This window comes from Rhinichthys klamathensis, unplaced genomic scaffold (assembly GCF_029890125.1).
Source record: "Rhinichthys klamathensis goyatoka isolate OS25496 unplaced genomic scaffold, OSU_Roscu_1.1 h1tg000004l_1, whole genome shotgun sequence".
In the NCBI taxonomy this organism is placed as follows: domain Eukaryota; kingdom Metazoa; phylum Chordata; class Actinopteri; order Cypriniformes; family Leuciscidae; genus Rhinichthys; species Rhinichthys klamathensis.
In genome coordinates, this window is record NW_026606557.1 from 7,093,793 (window position 1) to 7,109,288 (window position 15,496).

The following is a 15,496-nucleotide window of genomic DNA, read 5'->3' on the forward strand; positions in this document are numbered from 1 at the left end:
TTTGAGCTTAAGACACCTGGATAATTTCAGGCAATTTGAATGCTGTGTCAAAAACGGGCCATTAACGTGATGAAAAGGCAGAGCCTCGCTTCAAAAACAAGTGCAAATATCATAAAAAACTGAAATGTGAGCCAAATGTGTCTCATTTGAAACTGAGCCAAAGATAAGAGCATTCAATGAAGCCGATGAAATAATAATTTTTAAAAAATCACGAGAGAGAATTGGAATGTGAAAAGGTGACTGAGGCCTCGTTCATATGTGGAAATAAATCAGATGTAAATCGGATATGTGCCAATGCGACTGTCATTTAAACAGGCAGATCGGATTTTCCGAGGCATTAGGCTCCCAGCAAACATTGGTCCGACGGCAACGTCGTGTCCCTGGCCAAAAATAGTTGCGGCCAGGACGTCATAAATCGGTAAAAAATGTAACACAGAACATTTCCTAAAAATGCATTCAGATACATTTGTACATGTCTACAGTTGCATGTATAATTGTTATTTTAACTTTTAGCTCGTGTAGTTATGTTTAGTGTATCGGGTGAGAGGACGTCACCTGGCGACGTCTTTTACACGTGCATTTATAGTCCATCATGACCCTCTATGAAATCCTTGTTAAATATGCAAAAGCTGCGCTTAATCCTCGCATGGTTAATACTGCAATAATTAATGTAGTTGCCCATGAAGTTTTTAAGAGGTTGTGAAGAAGACGTCCACTGGCGTCCTTTACACGTCTAGTCAGGCTGTGTGTGAATAATAACGTCCACTGACGTCTTTTGCACGTCTAGTCTAGCAAGACAGAAAAAAATTATCAGGATTTATAATTCTTTATAAAATACACGATTTATATACAAATGAATATATATTTACTTTATCTTGTTTTTATAAATTATAATCACAAAATGCACAGTATAGTCAAGTGATTGCAAATGCAAAGCCACTGCATTTTAGTCATTATTTTACCTGTTGTACCTGATGTATTCGTTGTTATTTTTTAATGGAATGTATATACATGTAAAACAGAAATATACCCGGTCACCATTTATGTCTGAGTTGGATGTAATTACCCAAACCCTCTGCCCAAACCATAAACTGTGCTGCCAAGATGTAGTAACAAAAAATCTCGCGATATTACAAAATCATGCGATGGGATTATCTCGCGAGATGTTAACGCGTTCTCCCCATAGATTCTGGAACTTTGAACAACCACGAGGAGAGGACGGAGTTGTGTCGATATTATCATTAAAAATCTACTGTTGGGTAAGTACATTTTGTATTAGATTAACGTGCTTGAGTTTTACTTGTGTGACATGAATGAACCGAAAGAAATTATGCCCACATTGTCAACTGAACTTTACTGAGTTTGGCTAAAATTAGCCAGTAGGCTAAAAGTAACTTTGAACGTATACAACAATGGTAACGTTATACCAAGTATATTGTTTAATGATACAGTCATTACTGTAACTTATTAATGTAGCCTTTTGAGAGTTTCCTTCAGAAAGTAAATTATCTGAAATGGAATGAAATGTTTAGCTGGATTTTAACATGTATGTTTTCAGTAACTGCTTTAAAAATAAAAGCAGAACATATTTTATACAATAAAATAAAATGTAATGCATGTTGATTACCTTTTTCTAATGTGTCATTCATGATTCATTCATCTTGTTCCATGTTTTTTTTTTTATTTAGCTGTAGACCATAAAAATATTTTGAAAATAAGTGCATATCATTTACCTCAAATTTTAATTTAATAATAATTTTATTTATTTAAATATATATATATATTATCTTCCCTTAGATGCTGTGAAGAGGTGGAGCCCAAATGCTACAGACTCTGAAATTGATGCAGCAATGGCAGAACACCTGAAACACGCTCCAGGAACAGCTGGTGGATACAAAAACTGAGCCAAACAATGTGTTTTTAAACGGATAGTTTCCCCAAAAATGAAAATTGTCATCATTTACTCAACCTCATGTTTCAAACCTGTATACCTTTCTTCATTGAATTTTCATTTTTGGGTGAACTATCCCTTTATATAATAATTCAGTATTTTGTAATTGGTATTTTAGTTTGGTTAACAAATGTTAAACATTGAAAAAATATTAAGATACATTTTGGCTGTTCAAGATCAATAAAATGTGCTAAATCAGAACATGCTTCTTTTTTTCTTATGTCCACAAATAATGTGTTCTTGTTTGTGATGTACACGTGATTGAAACGTTTTATTGACGGTCAGGTCTGACTAGACCAATTTTGGACCTTTTTAGAACCTTTGTCAAGATGTGTAAACTTCAAGACTTGATTGCCTTTCACGATGTTACACAATATGTGTGTGATTATTTTGAATGCAGGCTTATATACACTTAAATTATGCAGAAACACATTTAAACACACAAATGACGACGCATTTAGACGTCCAGGGACGCGCTGAAGAGACGTGGAATTCACGGCCAGAAGAGACGCCAGTGGACGTATAGTATTCACAGCCTGACTAGACGTGTAAAGGACGCCAGTGGACGTCTTCTTCACAACCTCTTAAAAACTTCATGGGCAACTACATTAATTATTGCAGTATTAACCATGCGAGGATTAAGCGCAGCTTTTGCATATTTAACAAGGATTTCATAGAGGGTCATGATGGACTATAAATGCACGTGTAAAAGACGTCGCCAGGTGACGTCCTCTCACCCGATACACTAAACATAACTACACCAGCTAAAAGTTAAAATAACAATTATACATGCAACTGTAGACATGTACAAATGTATCTGCATGCATTTTTGTTCTGTGTTACATTTTTTACCGATTTATGACGTCCTGGCCGCAACTATTTTTGGCCAGGGACACGACGTTGCCGTCGGACCAATGTTTGCTGGGAGATAGCCTACTCACTTTTATGAGATCGTGTTGTATGTTCCCTGTCCTGAGATCTCGCTGCGCGTTCGTCCATCTGAGCAAGAAGACCCCTTTAAACATGCGCGATGTTTCAGTCAAGTGTAAACACGTGACTCGAATACGGGTCACAATTTAAAGAACGTGTAAGCGGACGGTAAAAAAAATCGGATATAGGCAACAAATCAGAATTGGGCATCAAGACCTGCAGTGTAAACGAGGCCTGAGTGAGAGCAATTCCATAGCTAATGTGACAAGAGACACTAGCAAATGACCGAAATGGCTGTCTTCAGGGAGCAAAGAAGGGAGAGGATGCACCTCTTATATCAGGCTAATAAAAATATCGCTTCAGTCAGAGGATCGGATCTCACACGGCAAACATTAAAATGAGGCTTTAATTACTGTGAGAAAATTAGCTTAGTGAAGCCAATTCAAATTTCACATCCCCAAATCCCCACTCGATATCAGCAATCTGGTAATGCTAGAGCACTGCAGCAATATTTGAGAAAATGTCCGAAAGGAACATGTTTTCACCAGGTATGTTTTCTAACTTATGTGTGTGGTTTGAGTGTGAAAAGGCAGAGACCGTTCCTTGCCAGAAAGCAAATCCATCAATGTCTCCTGCCGTTAATAAAATCTGTCACAAAGTAAAACCCTGTGATGGGTTTGGGGAGCACTGTGCTGAATAGGAGGTGTCAGCAGCCAGTCCCTTTTCTTTGAGTCTTGCACATTGGCTAACAAGACGGGTCCATTGTCAAAGTCTGAGAAGCTTGAAAGGTCAGCTAATGTGAGAGAGGGAGTAATAGAGGATGAGCGTGATGGCAGATGAAGTAATTTCTCAAAGTGTAGCAACCATTCGCCATATGATGAGACGAATTAAGATGACAAGTTAAGGGCAAACCATACTGAGAGGAACTTCTACACTTCTGTCCTGATTTCTTCGAAAGAAGGGTCTATAGGCGGGTAAATGTATGGGCTTTTTTTAGATCTTTCTATGTAATGGATGAAATAAGCTCACGCAATTTACATATGAACACGACCGGAGATGACGGAGACGGAGAGCAGCAGCTTTTGTTTCTGCTCCGACAGCCGCTGAATACTGTGAGTGTGTGTTAGAAATCAGGAATAGTGAGAGAACATTGTGCTTGATACGTTTTTCCCCTTTAAACCAAACTTAATGGGTCTCCAGTTTGTCTAGCGCACTTCCCATAATGTTTATGCGTTAGGTCAGTAGGTGGAGAATAGGCATCTTTTGTGGCTGTTCAAACACATCCGACCACATGAGCGTTTACACTAAAAAAGCAATCCGGTCGAATGTGTTTTCAACCACCTCTGGAAGTGGTCGAAAGTGGACAAGCTCAAAACGTTTTAGACCCTGTTTACACCTGTATTTAGCATCGTCCACTTGTAATCCGATTGACACTAACACTTGACTAAGACATACTAATTTAATTGATCAAAAAAAGGTAAATGAATTAATTCTAGAATCTGGTTATTGTACATACAACATTCTACAGAGAACGACTCTCTAAGAGTCTCTCTGCCCCTTTAGGGACCAAATGTTTCTATAGCCGCGTTTCATCTGAAATGACCTGGAACAACTTGTCCCATGCAGGAACTTTTTTTCCCTCAGACCTGTTGCTTTCTGCGTTTCCATCGCGGTCTAAAGTACCGTGAAGATTAGGCAAATTAGTCCAGTGACGTAGGCCTGGTGGTTGAAATAAAATGCTGCGTGGAGTCAGCCAATCAAAATGTGGCATGAACTCAACCAATCAGCATGTTCACCACCCAAGTCCCATCCCCGAAAGTTCCTGAACTTTGAAAAAGTACTAAGCCTACTTCGTGAGCAGGGACTTTCTGAGGGGGGCATTTTTACCCAGAACTTCATTTAGACCCTGGTTCCTGCGGTCAAAACACACAGTGTACCACTCCTAAGTTCCTAAGTCTAACAGGTGCACATGAACATCCAAAAAAGTAGCTGAGTTTGATTTTATCTTTCTGCTTTTTAAGTCCAATTTTTCTTTTTAAATCTCTATCTCTATAATAGATATTTAACAGGTACTTCAACAGGTCAAAAGATTGGAATAACTAAGAGGTTTTTTTTCTTTCTCTTATACTCAGCAAGACTGAATTGATTTACAGCAAAAAAAGTTTTATTACAATTTAAAAGGCTACATTACAATATATTTTACAATGTGACGGCAATTTATTCACCATTTTCTCAAAAATATTAAGCAACAAATACTGTTTTCAACAATGATAACTATTATGAATAACTGAGAAACAATAATAAGTGATGATAACTGAGCATCAAGTCAGCATATTAGAAAGATTTCTGAAGGATCATGTGACACTGAAGACTGGAGCAATGTGTCCGTCTTGCGTGGTGATGACAATGCCAGAATGCAAAGCAAACAAGATCAGTAATAAAATCCAGGCAGTAGGAGGCAACTGCAGTAGTGGTGGAAGAGGGATGCGACACGACAGTGGAAATGTGATTGTCCACCTATAATGTAGGGATCCGATATGTGAAAGCAGCATGAGTATGCACAGGAGATGGAAAAAGGGCGAGAGGCCAAATCCTTGATTGATGTGCCTATCCGTCCTGGGACCGGGATGTGTTTTGCTAGGGATAAGGCAGGATTAGCATTCAAGCCTTTCAGTGGGAATGCATGTAGTTCTGGAACTGAAAACTCAGAAACTAAAGGTGTTGACTGACTTTATTGCAGGCGCCATCCAATTCCCTGTGGGCTCGCTGATCCTGCTCAATGCAGCCACCAAAAACTCAATATGCAAAGTTAAGGTGGAGAAACATAGGAATTGTGGGTATTACAGATTATTGGCTGCATGTCAACAGCAAGGGATTTACAATGTGGAAGTCAGACCATATTAAAATGAAAGCTTAGGCATCAGTGAGTTTACTGCATTGATAAAAAAGTTTTAAAAAAAAATTCTGAAAAACTATTTAAGCCATCATTTTAATTTACTAAATCACATTGGTGTCTGCAGAAGTAGACCGAAGAACAAATAGCAGAACACACACACTTGTGTGTTTGAAAAATATAATTAAAAACACCATGGCGGCATCTTAATCAAAAGGAGACTAAAATAAATCACTTGACAGGGCTCCAGTGCCTCTAATGCCTGCTACAGATTGTGCCATTTCAGAAATCCAATAAAATCATTATAAATCACACTGTACAACATGGATCTAATAAACTTGGGTACAACATGTAGACTGTGCGATGATGACACCTATTGAATCGTAGGCTATGACGCAAGTATATAGAAAAATAAAACGTCATGCGCTAGTGGTAAACAAATGGAGCGAGATGAATCGCAATTTGGCAATTGTGGTTTTTATGTGCGCTGAAAAAAAAGAGGAGGAAGCGAAAGAGGAGAATGTCGACACGGTCATGGCTAGGGAAAAGAGGCCAACTTGGCATGCCAATTTTGCAAATGGAGCTTGCGATAAGTAGTTTTAAGTTTTAGCGTCATGTCGCGTTGATCAATACATCATTTCATGATGCATTTCTATTGGCTAGTCAGTAGACGTAGGTCGTAGCAGCAAAAACACTGTGAGATGATCATGCTAAATTTCTGACTCTGTTGCGGTCTTGCGACCAAAGATAGCCAGCGATCATTTTCTGACAAAGGCCGTCTTTGAACCTCTCTAACTGTACGACCATCGTTTAGGAGCCACAATCACAGAAATCGCCACGATTGGTCATCTTTCGTCCAACGATTTCTCATCCGTTGGCGTCATATAGGTGACGCCATATGACATTCGTCGAAATCTTACGCACATGGCATCCTTCAGCGTCAATATAACACGCACTGTTATGGGTAGGTTTAGGTCTGGGGTAGGGTTACGGTTATGACGCCTTGGGATCTGCGTCTCATATTCACGCTAAACGATGCCATGTGCGTCGGATTTAGACGAGCGTCACCTGTATGACGCCTTGGGTTCTGCGTCTCATATTGATGCTAAAGGATGCCATGTGCGTAAGATTTCGACGAAATGTCCAAAGCGTCACATGTATGACGCCAAAGGATGAGAACGGGCTGCTTTCGTCTGGGACAGCTCAAAATCGTACAACGTCTACCGGGCATTACATTTGTTTGTGAAACGCAGCAAAGCTGTTAACAGGTTTTTTTTATTTGAAAACAGGCTATGCCAATTAGTCATTGTGTGCTGGATTTTGAAGAGGAGGTTGAACTTGAATGGTGGCTGATTTATGTTGTATCAGATTGTAAAACCAACACACGTGTCTCCTTTCTGCCATCTTTGTATTTCACATCCCTGAAAAAAAGATAAGGCGACTTGAGAAGAAGTGTTGATTGCAAAACAGCTTGTCACTTATGAACAAACGTGTTTCCATGTTCACACTTTAAAATCACAAAGACATCATATAAACATAAACCTTCCAAACTATTCATATTTGTTAAATGTATGATCTGTGTTTATTGTGTTTTTGGTTTTGCCCCGTGATCTAGTTATCCTGAGTTGTCTGATTTGTCATTATATTCACCTGTGTCCTGTTAATCATCTCATTTGCTCCCTCATTTATTCTAGTCCCTGTTTCCTTCAGTTGGTTTGTCCGATTTCGTCTATGTTTAACTTCAATGTGTGTGGATGTATTTACCTTTCTCCTGTGTTTCCCTTCTGTGGATTTATTAAAGAATGTTTTGGAAATCTCCTTTGTTGTGCACTCCTTACTACCTAATCACATTACGTGACACTCTTGTGATTTCTGAATTTATAGTAGGCTATAGTAGTTTGTATTCATAAAATTTAGTTATGCATGTAAATAACAATTAACCGTAACGAAATTAGGAAAATAGGAGATGATGCACTACTTGTAAAAACATAATTCATACGGTGCCGTCACATTAGCAAAATTGATCAGGCAAAAAGGTCCATTTTCAATAGTGTAGTGATGTATGAAGCACAGCTCACACAGACATCACTTTTTAAAACCAAGCAGCTTTCTGTTAGTCAACAAAGCCGTAAGACTGTGAAAACTGGAAGAACTGGAAGAGAGGGCAACTCTCTGAGAAAACAAAGGAAATTAACAATTGAACTCTCTCTTGTGAAGTTAGCATCACCATTTGAGACGCAAGTCTCACCTCAGAATAGATCTCTTTCCCTCTTCTCCCTCATGCTGAGATCACCAAAATTCACTCAAAAATCTATATGGTTTAATGTATCATACATGTTTGGTATCATTTGAAATGTCTCAGTGCGACTGGTACAAAGGTCTCGTTCCCAAAGAAGTAAACCAAAAGGTAATAAAGTTCTTAAGAGTTTAGAGATAACTTGCACACAGTGGATGGTTTTTTGCAATTTAGAACTCTATGAACTTCTCATGATGGCTCATGAGAACCGAAATCCTCCGAATCCTCGCTGTCATTAAAAACACGCTCCCTCTGTAGAATGTCATGGGAAACATCTTCCAAAAGCAGCGGATAAATTATCAATCATTCCTTTTTACAGCTTATTTTTAAATGCCTTTTCAATTAGTCTGTGTTAAATTAATATAACATTATTAAGCCTGGATCACACTTACGTCTGATTGGAGTGCTATTTTAATTTAAATTGTAGAGTATTGAATGAAAAGGCATTTCTGAGGTTTTGAATGATTCTGTAGAGTTCATCACTTGGCCATTATTCCTTCACTCTAGATTTCAAATAGAGGCATTACCACTGGCGTATGTCAAGAGGCTCCTCAAGGTGAACTTGACCTTGACCTTCTTAGAATTAAATCACTTAACTTTGACTTTAAAAATGGGTTACCTGAATCGTGTTGTTAAAAAAGAAAGTGCACGATCTCTGTACTTTTATAGGAGACAGCGAGCAAAGGCTGAAGTACTTTAATTACACTTTATTTCTGTACTCACTCAGGGACTAGTTCACACAGTTTACATGTTCAAAGGGCTTGTCATCACAAGGGCGAACATGTCATACGCTGAATATCTGAGATTGAATAAGACTTGGACGCCAAGATCCTTTAGACTATTTGACAGTTCATGTTGAGACAGAAGAAAGAGGTTGGATCAATCTGCAGTGTCTGCTCATTGAAGGCATCTGTTCCAAAGATCACCTCTACAATCAAACATAATTTACATCTGAGTAGAATCTCCACGGTAAATGTATGTCATCGATCAAAATTTAATGAGCAAAAGTGCTGTCATGAAATACATGATGCTTCACAGGCCAGTTCTTGACTTGCTTATTCGAAAACATGAATAAGATTGGAGAGATGTGATAAAGGGAAAGGTTTTAAAGATCCTAATATTCTCACAGTAAAGTTCCTCGCTCTTCGCTTAGGAGTAAAAAAAAAGTTAAAATACATTTGCAGCGGTTTACTGTTAGCAAACCTCCCGATGCCACCGACGTTTAGATGAATATGTTAGTACTGCGTGAACTCATCTCAACAAAATAAACACACAACAAAAATTACAGTGGTGAGAAAACGGCTGTTAAGAAAGCATCGACTCATAGCGACAATGTTTGCACAAGCTCTGCTTTCTGGAAAGTTTGCTTTGGCAAGGCGTTTCGAACTCCCAAAACAAACTCCAAATGTAGTTTGCTTTGGCCTGATTTAGTTCTTTAGTTCCTGATTTAGTTCGTCACACCAGTTCTTTGATAATGCTTTAAGTATATCAGGGCCATTATTGAGAGATGGCTTAAATTTCGGTCTGTTACTGAATGGCTTCGATTCAATTAAATAATATAAATGAACCTAGCCGCTCTCACCGTAATGAGCAAATGAAAATGAACACAGTGGCATGCTTCACTTTCAAACATGCAACGCATTTATTAAGCGGAACATAGCATGATTCCCTGGAGAAAAATAAATATACCAAAATGTTTTAGAAATACATTTATTTACATATTTATGTACTTAATATAAATACCCATGCAATTGTATTTTTGGTATAATAACTGGTATACTTAAACACTGCTAAATTTGCACTAAATGCACTTTAATTGTGCAGAATAGTGCTGAAGTCGAATTAAAGATTTACTTAAAGTCCCTGTGTAGTTGTTGCGGACTGTAGGGTTTGAATATAGGTAGGTGAATGCTCATCCACTACGGGGCTCCGATAAGAAGCGTGACAGGAGACAGGGAACTGTTAAACTCTTTATATGAATGTTCACACGCATTGGCATCATCCAGCTGTACTGAGTTTTCTATTACAAGGTATTGAATGTGGTTTTTCTAGAATAAACAGAATAAAAGATACATCAGTGTATGTCTAATAACTTAAAGTTACACAAACATAAACAGCAACTCACTACTGACACATTATTTAAATATAAACCAACGTCACATAAGATTACAGCTGCAACCATATACACGTGAATTCTCCGTATATAACTCTCATATTATGATGTTGTGCACAATGTAAAGTTCGATTGCACTAGTTAAATATTTGAATACAACAATGTAACAAACATAAATCAACTTATAACTGTAAATAAATGAATAACTTACATTCAATCACGCACATTAACACCTGAGGAAATGTCGGAGAAAACGGCTGGTGAAAGTGAAAGTAAACACAATAGCGGACTACCGGAAACTAACGCTACTTAACAGCGCAGCGTATACAGTAATCATTCATAATAAAAGTCATTCTCATACTCTTATATAGGGAATTTAGAACAGTAGTCAATAATTGTATCCCTTAAAACTCATTATTTGATCACCAAAATGACATTTTTTAATTGTTTTTCCTCTTCATGCCTTTAAATAGCTTGAATGTAACTCTACACCCTTGCCTCGTTTACGCGGTTCTATGAATATGAATATAATCAGCCCCGTCTCCACTCACTCGCACCAGCTCAGAGATCCACTCGTTGACGATCAATAATTGGAACAACTAATACTCAATGCACTTTAGTTATCCGGAATTAGTGCTGAGGTCCAACTAAATACATAAATATTATAAATATAATTCCTTAAAATATATTCCTGTATTTTTTCATTTAGCAGAAAAACAAAATATCACAATGTCAGTTTTTCCATATGGCAGCATTGTGTGAAAAATATGGTAATACATGAAGAATGTATATCTAAGGTACCATTATTCCATTGACAGACATCATTCTACTTGAACTGCATGCTGAAGTATCATTAGTAAGCCCTTTATTCTCAATCATTATCCAGAGGCTGCCTACAAAGGTTCAAAACCCTCTTTCATCTCTTCATTTAGGACTTGGTCGCAGCTTTGAGGAGCAGGAATGGGGCCGAGACGTGGTTCCTCAGGGAACAGATTGCAATCTCTTACATAGGGATTGGAGTTGTGAATGAGAAGGTGGGATAATACTGACATAAGAGCAGGTTTCTCATAGGAAAACTGTGTGATATGTGATGGTTAGATGGGCTTTTGTCCTTGCTTGTTGAGTAAATAACAGACATGAAATATTTGATAATCTAAATATTAGACTTTTCCTGATATGTATTAGCCCACAAAGAAAATGATTCCCCCTTCCTCTATAGCAGCTCAGTGGGCCTGCTGAAAGATTACCACATGGATCTTTAAGGATGGAGCCACAGATTTATCTTCCAGACATGGTCAACAAGAAGATACTATCTTGTGTAAATATGTCTTGGTTTACTTTACCCTAAAGACATAGCCCACCCACCTCTGACTATCGTCCAGCTGAGGTTCAACCAACAGAAGAGCTTTAATCCTCACCAGTCACCTTCACTATAAGCAATGTGTGACTGAATCCTGGTATATGAATACCTGCTTATCAGCTCTGGACCATGCCTGTGTCGATAAAGTCATGCTCCGTGGTTCAACACCATGACAAAATCATGAATGGTTTTATACCTAAATGATTCAGCTTGACAAAACAACATGTACTATTTTGGTTAGTAATCTGGGCCACCAATGTCATAAAATGAAGACATTGTAGAAAGAAGTTTCATTTTTTGAGGGGGCATCAGTGATTAGAGAGAAAAAGATATGGCCAAAGTGGGAAAATTTTTTTTTATTTTTTTTTTCAAAGTAGCAGTTTTATGTTATTGAAAACAACTAAACTGAACCACTTAATGAACTAAAACGAAGTAATGGCCACAAAGTGCTATAAGTGGCTACAAGTGCTGCTGGTATGGTGTATTTTAATAGGCCAAAATGCGGAAACAAGTTAGCGTTTGAGCACTGCTGGCTCCATTGTCCCAAAATCAATGTTTTTTGTGTTTTGTTTTTCAATGGGTTTTTGGTTAAAGGCCTGAAATAAGGTCCGTGTTTATCACAAGCTCAAGAGAGTTTCACATTTTATCTTGAAAAGGCAGTTGCTAAAATAATGGCCAAATGGGACTACAGAGTTTGTCGGGACATCATCAGCTAAACTGGTAAACTCATCTACTCACTAGTCCATTTTTACAGCCAAGTTGTGCTCTTATGGTTCAAGTCTTACCTCTCAGGTAGGTCCTTCAGGGTGCTGTTTAGGTTTGACATGTCTAAGTCGGAACATCTAGCTACTGGGGTGCCTCAGGGCTCAGTGCTTGGACCACTTCTCTTCTCCATCCATACGTCATCACTAGAATTGAGAAACATTGTTTTTTATATCACTGCTATGCTGATGACACACAACTCTATCTCTCATTCCAACCATTTGATGAACAGTTAAACTTCACTGACCACAGTCCAGTCCAGTGGTGCAAATTTTTTTAGTGTGAAAGGGGTATTTGATTGTAGCCTCAGGGTGGAAGAATAAATGGCAAATGTGAATCAAGTTACCTGAAGCAAAAGTAAATCCCAAAGAGAAAATCCACACTCTCTGACTCATTTAAAACATTTGACTTGTGACCTTTTTACTCATCACTGACACACAAAACTTCATCTGGGGGACAGTAATTGTGAAATATTCCGCCCTCACGATGCCTAATGAAACAGCAATGAAATTGGCCAGCAGCCACTGTATCCTACGGCTCCCATTGTGAGGAGTGTAATGAGAAAACACAAGTGAAATATTATACCAATAATATCACTCCAAAGACAAGTGAAGTTTTGTGGGAGAAGTGAGTCTGGCCCCCTGGCACAGCTCTTTGCTGAGGTAAACAGATGAGTCAGGAGATGATGGTGACCTCAGACAGCCTCAAGAAAGCACAGAACATCCCTCCAATCCTATACCCTTGCAGAATGCCGTCCCCCTTTCTCAATGCTGTCATGTTTCAATGTGTTTAAGTTCATTTTTGGTATCTGGTTTCCCCCTGTATTTGTGATTTTGGTTCAGTCCTGTTAGTTTTCCCACTCTGTCTAATTAGTTATTCCCTTCACCTGTGTTCAGTTAATCATCCTATTAGTCCCTGTTCATTTAAGCCCTGTGTTTTCCCTCAGTGTTTGTTGATCGTCGTCGATGTATGGTTGTTTTCCTGAGTTCCTGTGTTTTCATGTATCCTGAGTTTGTGAATAAACCAGCTACATTGAAATTCTGTTTCCTCGTCTTCAGTATCCTGCAACAACCCTGACAAATGCATACAGTTACTCTAAGATACTATGCTAAGCTCTTAGATCGCCATCTAACCAGAGGCTAACTGAGAACACAAAGAAGTGTTTAATTCGACCATTTTTAGCTTTGTAAACAATGTAATTTGTGATGTACACTATATTCAACAGATTCATCGTCAGTAAGATTTTATTTTGAAAGAAATTCATACTTTTACTCAGGAAGGATGCACTAAATGAAGTGAGAGTAAAGATATTTATAATGTTGCAAAATATTTCTCTTTCAAATAAATGCTTTAACTTTCTTTTAATCAAAGAATCCTGAAAAAAAGTTATATTACAGTTTACACCAAAAATATTAAGCTGTTTTCAGCATTGATGATAATAATACATGTTTCTTGAGCAGCAAATCAGCATATTAGAATGATTTCTGAAGGATCATGTGACACTGAAGACTGGAGTAATGATGCTGAAAATTCAGGACTAAATTATATTTTAAAATATATTCAAATAGAAAACAGTTATTTTAAACCATAAGAATTTCACAATAATGGCTTCATTGTATTGTGATCAAATAAATGCTCTCTTGGTGAGCATAAGAGATTTTCGAAAACATTAAAACACTTTTGAACAGTAGTGTAAGATATCAGTCAACTTTTTCATTATTTTTTATGATTAAGAATAAATAGCCTACGCTTCTATTTGATCTATCCTAGAATGAATAGAATTTATCAGGCACCAACTATAGAGTTTGCTTAAATAAATTATCTGAGCCAATAGAATGGCTTTGTTAAGAAAAGCAGATGGGATCTCAAACAACACCAGTGTTAATTCAGTATCAGGTTCCTGCCAGAACTTTCAAATCTTTCATACATTTGTACTTATACATTCATGATATAAAGAAAACAGTTTTATAATGTAAAGCCATGTTTATTTGTATAATCTGAGATGGAGTAAACAGGGCCAGAGAATGAACACTCATTCTATCATGCTATAGATGCACCAGTGGGGTCAACACTCATTTGTATTTATGAGTCTATGCTTGAGAAAATACAAGATATATTGGAGGTCAGACTTAAGGTCAACACAGGTAGAAATCTCCAGCAATTATTTTGAGTCTCAAACACTCCATCCAAATGAATCATGCAGAGTGGGTTGGCTGAACATGGTTCGCTGAGGCACAGAATTACACCTATCCTGGTTTCTGTGTGTAAACAGTCAAATGCGTCAGCTGGACGGATAAACGTATCTAAATTACTAGGATGAATCACAAGTGATGTTTCTGAATGATAATTAATGAGTGGAGAGCATCTCACATTTGACATGAAAGCTATTGAGATTTACCAAGCACACAAATAATAATCCACCATCATAACACAAACACCTCCCCTGCCCCAAATAATGCTACATTATCCCTTTACTATTTTGTGTTTTGAAGCCCTCTTGTAATTAAAAAGCCATTAGACAGTTGAGACACCTGGAACTGTCACATTGTGATTTATTAACTTTACCCCCTAATTAAAACAAAGTTTGCTTGCTGCTGTGTTGATAAATAAGTATTTAGACAAATATGACATTTTTGAAGTAGCTGTAGGCATATGTTCATTTAATTGTGGACTTATGGTAAGCACATGGAACCTATACGTTGCATTATGGGATAACTTAAAAAAATACACCAAGAGCAAACTTACATCAGTAATATGCAGCATTCTAATACCACAGAATTAGTAATTATGTAACCGACACACTTAAGTTACAACCGAGAGTGACTTTAATACTTTAGGACCAGAGGTGCAGTGGTAAAAAAAGAGGTGGGTAAACTATAAATTCTGATGGACCACGACGTGGTCACCCGGTAAGGTGGGCCACTGCGTATGTGTATCCTGATGTCCTGATGACATTGCTATTAGGCAGGGCTCGACATTAAGCCTTTTCATACGCTTGTCCTGACCTTAGGACAAGTAAATCTATCATTCACTTGTCCGAGTAAAAAAGTTTCTCGTCAGGATTTTTATTTTTTTATTTTTTATTTTTTATTCTGAAACAACATTCTCATCAGTGTTCAATTAGCTTTGATATTTAAATCGGCACATTGTAATATTTGCACCTTTAAAGGGCATCCCCTCCCCAATATTAT